This window comes from Calliopsis andreniformis, unplaced genomic scaffold, assembly GCF_051401765.1.
Source record: "Calliopsis andreniformis isolate RMS-2024a unplaced genomic scaffold, iyCalAndr_principal scaffold0022, whole genome shotgun sequence".
Taxonomy (NCBI): domain Eukaryota; kingdom Metazoa; phylum Arthropoda; class Insecta; order Hymenoptera; family Andrenidae; genus Calliopsis; species Calliopsis andreniformis.
The window spans coordinates 5597818-5608410 of record NW_027480432.1 but is presented as its reverse complement, the minus strand read 5'-3'; positions in this window follow the sequence as shown (position 1 = coordinate 5608410).

The following is a 10593-nucleotide window of genomic DNA, read 5'->3' as shown; positions in this document are numbered from 1 at the left end:
TAGATTCGGGCATTAAGGGCGTCGGAACTCGCCTGAAACCGGAGGAGTTATATCCTCCGAGAATTATAACCGATGGGAAGGCGCAACCTCCCATAGGATATTAGTAGCCGCTGCCTCGAGCTGGTGTGTTGCCCGCCAAGGTGTCAAAGGTCCCCTCGTCCTCGCCACGGTATTGGACTTCGAGTCTTCGAGGATCCTCACAGGAAGAGACATTCGATTTCTGCAGGAGATAAGGCATGCAAACGCGACGAACCGTTTTGTGTGGCTTTTTGCGGCATCAGATTTGCGTATTTATGCGTCTCGGGAAGAGCTGTGGGTGAAGGGGAAGAAGGTCGTAGGTTCTGAGAGAGAGAATTAATTTGAAGGCCTAGCATTTACTTGAGGAATCGAATGAGATGCAAATTTCGAACTATTTTCTGGGAGAATTATGTGGAAGAGATTCTTCTATATTTCATCTCGTGGTGTGAAATGTGCTTTATTGTATCTTCTTTTTCTTGCAAAGTAGGGAACTCTTGAATATACGAGATATTGTACTTTGAATATAAATGTCCTCTGTAGCTTTTTTTGAAAAGGTAGAAAATTATGTAGATTAGTGTTATAAAATATTATGCACACAGGATACCATTAAAAACAGCAGTTTAAAAGTATAATGTTGCGAGACATTAATTTAAGAAAATGAAGTAAAATGTTCTCTCGTTATAAGCTCGTTATCGTGTAACCTTATATACCTGTAGGACCAGAACAGATGCAAATTGAGAAACTTTTTTGGAAAATAAATTATGTAGATGAAATTTTTCAACAAAACTTCTTTACTCCTTGGACTTAAAAGAAACTAGAAATGTTGCACACGCTACACGAGAAAATTGAGTATAGGATATCCCTCTCGTAAACTTATTACCATAAAGGTACCCATTTACATACCTACCTGCAAGCCTGACGTAGATGGAAAGCCTGACGTAGAAACTTCTTTTTTGAAAGGTCAATTTTACAAAGAAGATAATTGAATAATAAATGGATTAAATAATTGACTGAAGAAATTCCCTTTTTACCAAAAGCCAAGCTCCGACATCCAGAAGGTCTCAAACACGCTGCAATTTCTCCCAAATATCCCTATAAAAGACACTTCAACGCTACCAGTGACTCCAAGAGCATTCTAAAGTACTCCACTCCCTAATTAACATTACCTCCAGCTTGGACTAATTATATCCCCCATATTAAGAGACCAAGAAAAAAGGTTCCAAAGAATATTCAGCAGCATTAAAACAAAAACCCAGACCACAATACTTGTCACAAACGCGTTGCTAATACCCACCAACCAATTTTGATCACGACGCCATTAAACCCCCCGTCCATAATCACCAAACACAAACTCATTTTCCCATTTCCCAAACACGATCCCGCCCAAACTCCCCTCAGAACTAACACAAACGCGCCACAGCATCAGACAAAGCGATTACAACCACCAGAGCATGGCAACGCGACAAAGCGTCCACGCGGACTTCAGGATGTCACACAGTCCCGTCTCACATGGGGGAGTGTGAATAAAGGCTACTATGTGACACGCAGATACAGAGGATCGTTTAACTTTTCCAACATTACGATTCAGTAGACAGCAGACGATGGCTTTTTGGGAAAAAAAGCATCGATCCTCTATCAGCTACCGTCTCTGTTCCTCATTGCCAGTCATCGAGTATGCTGACAGCGTGCGTGAGGACTTCCTTCGTGCATCGAGACGATCGTGGGTGGATGTCTGCGTTCGAAGATGTCCGAGTACGTGACGATTCGCGTGGACACCGGAAGCAGGGCCTCGAACGTGAGATCGAATCGAACGGAACGATCGACGGTGATGGGTCTGGACACCTGAGCGCGTGGGAGGCTTTGTCTCTGGGCTGGAGAAGTCTTTAGAGATTGTTGTGATATGATATGGCGAGGGAGAGCCTAATGTGAACTGTGTGGGGCAAGGTCTGCGATGATCGTCGATGGAAATTGGGCTAATGAGGTAATGGAGTGCTCTGGGGTGATTGGGGTCATAGGTGATGGTGGGGAGGAGGTTATGAGATATTGGAGGGGGATTTAAAAGAGTCTGGGAGATTTGGGACACTTTGGATGATTGGAGGACTTGGGTTTTGAGAGCAATGTGATATTGAGAAGTATCTTTGAGGCATTTGTGACTTTCTGAGCGCTGAGACTTGGGTTTTAGCAAAAAAGGAAAATATTGCTTCCCATGTTGACGGTCCTTCCTCCCAATCCTACCTTCACGAAGTTCGTACACTGATAAATTAGTCAGAACTACTTCATCCACTGAACTTCCTGCTATCATAAATTCTTCACTGATCAAAATTCCGTCACACACAAGCATCTTACAATCTCCCGAGATTCGAGTTCTCTTTCCACCTAGGAAACGAGGATCAGCCTGATAAAAACTCATTAAAGTTGTAAATAGCCTAGACCGAGTTCCCTGAGAGTGGAGTCTCCCAAAGAGAATTTGAGTCCACAGAATCCAATTTCACATAAGAAAAGAAAATAATTCCAACGACTGAATCACCCTCTGACTCTGTACCGAAACCCCCCAAAAATCCACCCCAATCTCACAGAAGACAAGTATCATACCAATCATCAATCTAAAATAATCAAACCCCCTAGGACCAAGCGAGCTCACCATTTTCCCTCCACGCGTCGACGCACCGCTATTTTTACACCATCGTTCAGCCGTGCTCGTGCCACCCCTGTGGGATCCAAGAAAAAAAGCCACCAAGGAGGCAGGAAAAGGCGATCGAACAATGCCCCGTGCAGATAGCAATTTACCAGGTCGTGGAAAGACAAAGGGCACGTATCTCGAGCAGTTCTTCCGCCTATCGTAAGAAATATATATCGATGAGTCGACGTGGCTGGCGAGTCGCGTGGCTTCGTGCACAGAGGCCTCGTGAGATCGATAGCCTTTTCCACCCCCGATAAGAGGGGGGGAACGTTTAACGCGGTAATGACGTAGTCGAGGAGCGCAAAGGCCCTCGAGGAAGACTCGACGGCGCCTGGAAAAGGGAAAGGTAGGATTCGACCGACTCCCTGTTCCTGCTCAGAAGGGAGGAACGCTGGAACACGCTACGCGCGATCTCTCTCCTCCAGCGGGCCGTGCTAATTTCGAATCTGCTCGTTGTTCCAGCCAACGAGCCGACAAAGCTTTGATGCCTCAGCGCGGGGCAAAAAACGATGTAGGAAAAAAAAACACGTGGGTGGTGTGGCGATTGCGTTGAGGAGGAGCTGTGAGGGGCGCTATCGAATCTGACGATAAAACGTGGAATGGATAGAATAGGGAAGAGGTAGGTACTCGGTATAAGCTCGTGGGTGTTCAAAGTATTTTTTGTTAGTTTTATTTTTGGGAGGATTAAAATGGCGTAGTAATGCTTAAGATGATGAAACAACCTTTGGTGCAGGATTTTCTTGGTTTATATCTTCTTGAAGTATTTGGTGAAATTATTGTCTCACCATCAGTTTTCTTTAGATTCTAATAAGACTTGTTTTAGTGTCTAGTAATTCTTCGTATCGAATAGCGAGTTAATAGTGTGAATAGTGCATCACTGATCTGTATCTCCCGCAATTTCTTCCTAGAATTCTTTTAAAGCTCCTTTACCAAGAAGCTTATAAAAAGTAAGACACCTTTCCAGACCAATTCAATTCATGCATTATGTCTGAACCGTTTCTGGCTGAAATAAAAATCTGAGGAACAGAGAACCTCATTCACACCCAGCTCCTCAAAATAATGGAAGCAGTGACGAGCTTATAGCAAATTTATCGCCAGGCTAGATCCTTCTCCCAGGACCTCGAGTTTCCACGATGTCGATGGAATTTTCGCAACCAATCGCCGTTCTATTTTTATGTGAAGCACTGTATATGGTGGCGGCGTGGATGGAGAACAGATATGGAGTCGTTTTCACGGATATCGCGGAAAAACGTTTGCTGGTGACAGGATCGTGGAAGCTTTAAGAGGGCTGGCGCGAGGACTTGTGAGAAGCAGGAGTGCTGTTGACGATTGTCTATGAGCTTCGATTTAGAGGAAATATCGTGATAAGCAATGCCAGTGGCAGTGAGGGAAGTAAAATGAATCGTGTGGTAAAAGCCAGCCATGCTGCTAGACTAGGAGAAAGCAAATTATTAATATTAAAATATTAATACTACATTGGAATACTCTCTTCACAATATTCATTACCGTGTCTGTGAAAAAAAAAAAAAACAGTCAAAATTTTCTCTATTTTTTGCCAGACAGGCTAACACGTAACTGACAGACTTTATTTATAAAAATACATCGTTTCCCTTGTCTAGTCAATTTTTTTCATCCCCCTCACAACACAAGCTAAAGACCGATACTGGAATCGCAAATCCATCGTTCCTCGCAATTTTATCCCAGCTCCTCTCTGCAATGATTGCAGCAGAAAATTCCTCGTTTCAAAGTATGTATTCGAACTCATCCGACGCGAGGAGGACTCTTCTGTGCGAAGCTCGCCGATCTCCTCTTCAAAGCTTCCCAATCCCCAGCGCCGACCGTTTCCCTGCTATCGCCAGTTTGTCGCGCAACGCCTTTGTAATCGCTACTCTCCATCGTATTATCGTTCGCGATTTAGTTTAAACAGCTATGAAATTACTGTTAACAGTCCTTTCACGGAGGGTCGACGACGGAGGAACTTTGGTCAGCGCAGGCACCGATAGAGAGGCTAGCCCTCAACTTCCTGCATGAAAATTTATCGCCGCTTAACGCGAGCAAGCTCGTTATTAACTGCTTCGAAGGACGAGTTAATCTCGGAACGACCTTTGAAATTGTAATTTCACTTAAGCTGGTGAACTCTCTTTCCCAGAGATGCTCTAGTTTTGTGATGGATTATAGGCGAGACGAACTTTAAATTGTTGTTTAGAATTTGATGGTGCATGCTTAATGGCCGCTGGTTCGGAAGGTGTGCAGGTGTGCAACAGTATCGAGGAGGTTGGGTTGGAGGAATTAATGTCAGGTAGGAGGGAATCAATAAATCACATTGAAGTTGCTCATCTAGTGAAGATGAAGGAGAACTTTCTGTGAAGGTTGCTTTGAGAATTAGTGGAGGGTATGTGAGAGTAATCATATTATTTTAGCACTATTATTTTACTTTGTATGTTCTACACAAGATCTTAAAAAAGATACTATGAAATTGATATAGTGTATTAATTTAAATATTAGTAGTCTTGGATGTGCTAAAAGATTTGTCTTCTTCCCTCTCTAAATAATCACTATTACAGGTGACTATCAAAGTGCCTTTTTGAGGATCATTAAACCGCAGTGTCTCTATAATATATACACTTTTACAACTAAAATTAATGAACAATTCCCTCTCTCTATTATAACACAGTACGAATTATTCTAATTTCCACTAATTCTGAGTTCCTCATAACGCCGTACGAATTAATCGCGTTACATGATGGTTAGCTGTACTTCAACCACCAACAACCCTCTTCGTTACTCTTGAAATACTTTCGGGAATTCCAAACGCGTCCCATTGCTCTCCTTTCTCCTCCCCTGGCCGCGTCTTAAACGAAGCCATCGGCCGACGACAAAAGCAAGGTAAGCCCTCCCTCCGAAAATAGACCCGTTTGTTCCGACGATCGCGCTCAGGGAACGCTCGATCGAAAGGTAATCCGTGGCAGGAACGAATCCTCTGGGTGGATTCGAGGTTTCTGGAGCACTCGGACACGGTTTTAAAGGTCGCCGACCTTTTCCAACCCCACGTCACAGTAGCGCGAGTCACGCGGGCCCGCTCGATATCGCTGAAATGCTATTAGGTCGTTCGGGGAACGACTTCCTGACAAGCGTTCGCGGCCCACGACTTTCAGCGTTCCCAGGAAGATTTCTCGGGGAAAATTTACGAGACTTTCCAAACAACGCGCCGGTGGAACAGCTTTTTCGCGTCGGGGTCAGAGGGGACGCGCTGGCGGAAATAAAACACCAGAGCCTCGCCAAACAACCCCGTCCTGCATTGTTTGGCCTCGTACGCTGATTTTTCAATGCTCCACCCTATTTCCGGTCGATTCTGTTTGACAAACATCGCCAACTTTCGTCAGGAACGTGTGTATGTCTGCTGCGTTTCCAGATGACGATATTGGAGAATATGTGTTTCATGGTTCGCTGCTCGGGGTGAGCAGGCTGGGGTGGGTTACTTGAGGAGGAGGGCTGGGGGTCTTAGGTAATGTAGTGGCTAGGGGTAATGGAAGATGTTTTAATTTTGAAGTTTGTGTGGTAGTGATTACCCCTTGGGAGCACTTCTGGATTTAAGTAGAAGACATTTTTCAGTCGAAGTGGAGCCGATTTAGCTTCGAGAGATCGAGGAGTTAGATTCATCACTCTGCACTAAAAAGATACGAATCTGATTAGTCCAATTTACTCAAAAGGTGAATGGAAATATAGAATCCATAGTGTCTTATTTTTTGTTTTACTTATTCAATTAATCAGAAATTGGAATTATAAATTCTATGGATCGATCTGCTGTCTTAGGCTTAAGAGACTTCCTCTACTGAGGAGCTTTCAAAATCTCATTTAAGATCAATTGAACAATGTCTAATTAACCTTCTAAAGTCATGTTCCTCAAGAAGAGGCTGATACAGTATCTTCTAAGTTACCATTAAGAACACACGAGCTTTCCAAAGACAATCTCCACCTCCCTCAGCACAGTGTTTCTACATATGGAACTACTTCATCCCTGAAGGCTAACCTTCGACCCTACCATAAACCTACAAATACCCATTTGAACACCACTTTTCATAGGACTATCAGGAAGTCTCCCAGAGCGTGACGTTCGATCCTGGCCGCTTCTTACCTCGGCTAAACGTTAACAAAGAAAGGCTCTCCAAGGTGTATCCCCTTTTGTCTGAACGTCGACATTATGCCCTGACCCTGCGTTTCCCTACGCCACTGTGTGAAAGCTTGGAGGGTAAAGTAGGTACTTGAGCCGAACTATTGATAGCACTACCAACGTGGCCTTTCAAAGATTCGTCCCAGCCCCGCGTGCGTTCCCACTCGTACGGTTTCTGTCCTCTCTGCACGCTCCCCTGTGTGTGCCCATACGGGACCTTCTCTTAACTATGTAACGGTCGTGTTATTTTCATTACTATCAACTAGACAATATATGCTGGCTTTTATTTCATTCGCCGATTGTTGCCTGTTCGGTGTCACGAACTGGCGAATGCCTTCGAACAGATAGTACGTAAGTACATATGTACGCACGATTCGTGTCGAAGAAAAAGTCCTCTGAAATACATTGCCTCTGATACTTTCCAAAAGACTTCTCGTGAAATATAAATAATAGATTGCTTTGAAGAAAAAATTGGAAGAATGAGAGAAAGGATATTATTGATTTGCTTATGTGTATTATATTATATGTATTGCTTATATGTTATTGGACTGCGGATATTTATGCACTTATGGGAAACTTTAATATGCAAACATATTTAGGATCCATATAGCCTTGAAAAATGTACCAAATATGGAAGGTTTAGTGTATTAGAAGGTAGTGTATTGTCAAAGTTTAGAATATTTGGAAGAATAAAACAGATTGCTAATAAGGTTCTATTCTCCCAATTACATTTAACATATTTAAGAAACTAGGAATTTGTATAAAAATCCAGTCTAATTACAATACTCAAAAGATAAAATAAATCTCGATTTAGATCCTACTTCCTCATTGATACTTAAAAAAATGAAAAAAGAAATCTAATTTCCGAGGAAAGTCAATTTTCCCATTTTTGCAAAAGGTGCCTTAGCGTCAAACTCTAACACCCCACAGTACCATTTCCCACAACTCCATTGAAGCAAAACTCGTCCTAAAAAATCACTCCACGCTCCAAGCTCGCCAAGCCTCTACCGACGATCCCCCGTACATCACCAATTAACATCCGTCAGAAATGAAATTGGAGCATCGGATTCCCGCGAGGCGGAACGCTCGACCGATCCTCGCTGCGTCCGCTTACTGTTTATTTAAAATAAATGTTTCGCCTCGACGGGCGCGTTGCGCGAAACAGTCAGCTTATTAAAATCGCGTTACGATCGATGGCTCGCGATGCTTTCCCAGTCCACCCCGAAAGGCGTCGAATAATAATTCCCCAGCTGCGGAGGAGCCCTTTGACGGAGGGCTCTCGAGAGGAAGAACAATCACTGCTCGCGCGTCGTTATTGCGATCGTTATTCATAATGGAAAATATAAATTCGCGGGTGAACGTAACGGAGCGTCGTTATTCCGATCGTGTGCACACGATTCACGGACGACACGGACACGCGGCATGCCAGACCGCAAGTTCGATAACGAACAGCCAGCCATACGCGGAATATTCAAGGCACCGACGGCCAACGACGCGTTTCGCCGTAATTACGATTCTCGATATTGTTTTCGGTTGCATTATTAGTTGGAATTCCGGTGAAAACCGCCGTCTATGCGGAAGCGATACAATCGATGCAGGGTCTCGATCGATACGATACAACGCCAGGCTGTCCCGCGGTCATTTCACCCGCGAAAACTGTATTACGGTTCACTGGACGCCGAGTTCAGTTTTCAGAAGTTATTGCGTATTATATTTTTTCGGGTTATTGTTTCGCGATAGATTGTTCGAAGCTGTCGACACGCTTGACAAGCGTGTGTTGTGTTTTGAACGAAGGAGGCGATGACCAGGTGGAGAGGAAGGCAGTGTCTACTGAACGTATTTTATTGCTGCTTTGCAGGAAAGTTAGACAATGTACGAAATAGTGTAAAATAAGTCACAGTGGCTGATAAGTAAGTAGCAGATGTGATTAAACACTGAAAGAAGAAGGCAGAGAAGAAGAAGGGGAAGAAGAGTGAGAAGAGAATGATGAAGACAATGATGAAGACACATATTCAAACTTATCCAAAGATACAAAAACCTCAATTTAACATTTTTCTGTAATTACTACCTTCCTCTATAGTTCAGTAGTATAATTTGTCTAAGAAATACGTATATAAACAGTATATAATTTTTCACTACTAATAACTACTTTAATCTAACAGTCAATTATAGTCCTAGTCATTATTCAATTTTTTCTATATTTTCCTAAATGCCCAGCTCTGCATCCGACAGTATTATCCGAATCGAAGCACAGCAACCGCGCGTAAAATCGTCCCGCGGTTCGAGTGAAAGCGACAGAGACGTAAAGGGTGTTGCCACGCTGCCGGTGTCTATTAATGTCGCAGGCCTATTTCCGGATATATCTTGTTGCCGTGCGAAAATTTACCTTCCCTGGGGGAATGGGTATCGATCGATCCCGTGTCCCAGAGTCGAAAGGCGCGGGCCAGAGTGGGACAGAACAACGCGCGACGAACGAAGACGACGCGATCCTCCGCGTCGTTTTCACCCTGGAAACAGGGGGATGGTAACCGAGCGAAGAAGGGAGGAAAGGAGAGGGGGGAATACGAACGACTGGGTGGCTCGTTTATTAAAGTTTTCGAGGCACGAACCCTTTCGAACAGCAACCAGTTGAATACTGGATAAAAATGTTAAACACGACGCGGGGGTGGAAAATATGGCGAAGGAAGCGCGAGTAAAACAGATAATGAACGAGGGGAGGGCGAGAGAACTCGGTCGTCCTCCGCTTTTCATACTGCTATTTTCCGTGTCCTTTCACCAACTTTCCTCGTTGCGTATGCATCGTGGGAAACTTGCTGGAAAACTAACAGAGGGGGGAGGTATACAGGGGTGGTTTGGGGAGCGTTGGGAACTGGATCCCTGGGCGCGCTACCCCTTGGGCGTCTTGTTTACGAAAAATTGGGGACAACTTGGCGGGCGAATGATTCGATGGAAGGAAAGTATGTGGGTGTAAGGACGTTTCTAGTAGCTTTGTGGTCGCGGTGAAATGCAATTCGGGAAATATGGCTACTTGGACGTCGCGGTGCAGTGGGATTTATGAACGAGCATTTTTCAGTGTGTCGATACTGGGGCTTGATGTATGTGTTTTGTAATAGTGTCATGAAAGATTGCATGAGATCTGGGGAGTTTGAAGCAGTGGGTCTTCGTGAGTCGGTTTTTTAAAGCTATTTTATGATTTCAGTGGAACTTGTGGATTTAGATTCAGGGTGTAATTGTAGGAAATATATTTATATGTATAGGGGTGCTCAGTAGAAATTAACATTTTATCTCTGGTCTGTATTTATTTCAAATTTTGAAATATTTAAATATTCAAATATTTTAAATATTTAAATATTCAAATATTTTAAATATTTAAATATTCAAATATTTCAAATTTTTAAATATTTAAATATTCAAATTTTCAAATTTTTAAAAATATCCAGTTTCGTTATTCATCTTAATTTCTCCTTTTTATTTTAGACTATTTATCTATAAAAGTAATTCTTTTAAAGTCTGATATTTTTAATTTCACTCAGCAGGCCGTTTAATTTCTTAATTGGTTACTCTTCTACTATAAACAATAACTCTTTATTTTCCCCTCGAATTTATAAAACAATACATACATCTCAAGCTTCTACAAATAAATCTCCTATTGATCTTTTTTACTACCACTTCCTGCTATTAATATAACCACTATTTACCTTTATTGAAAGCATTTATATTCCCC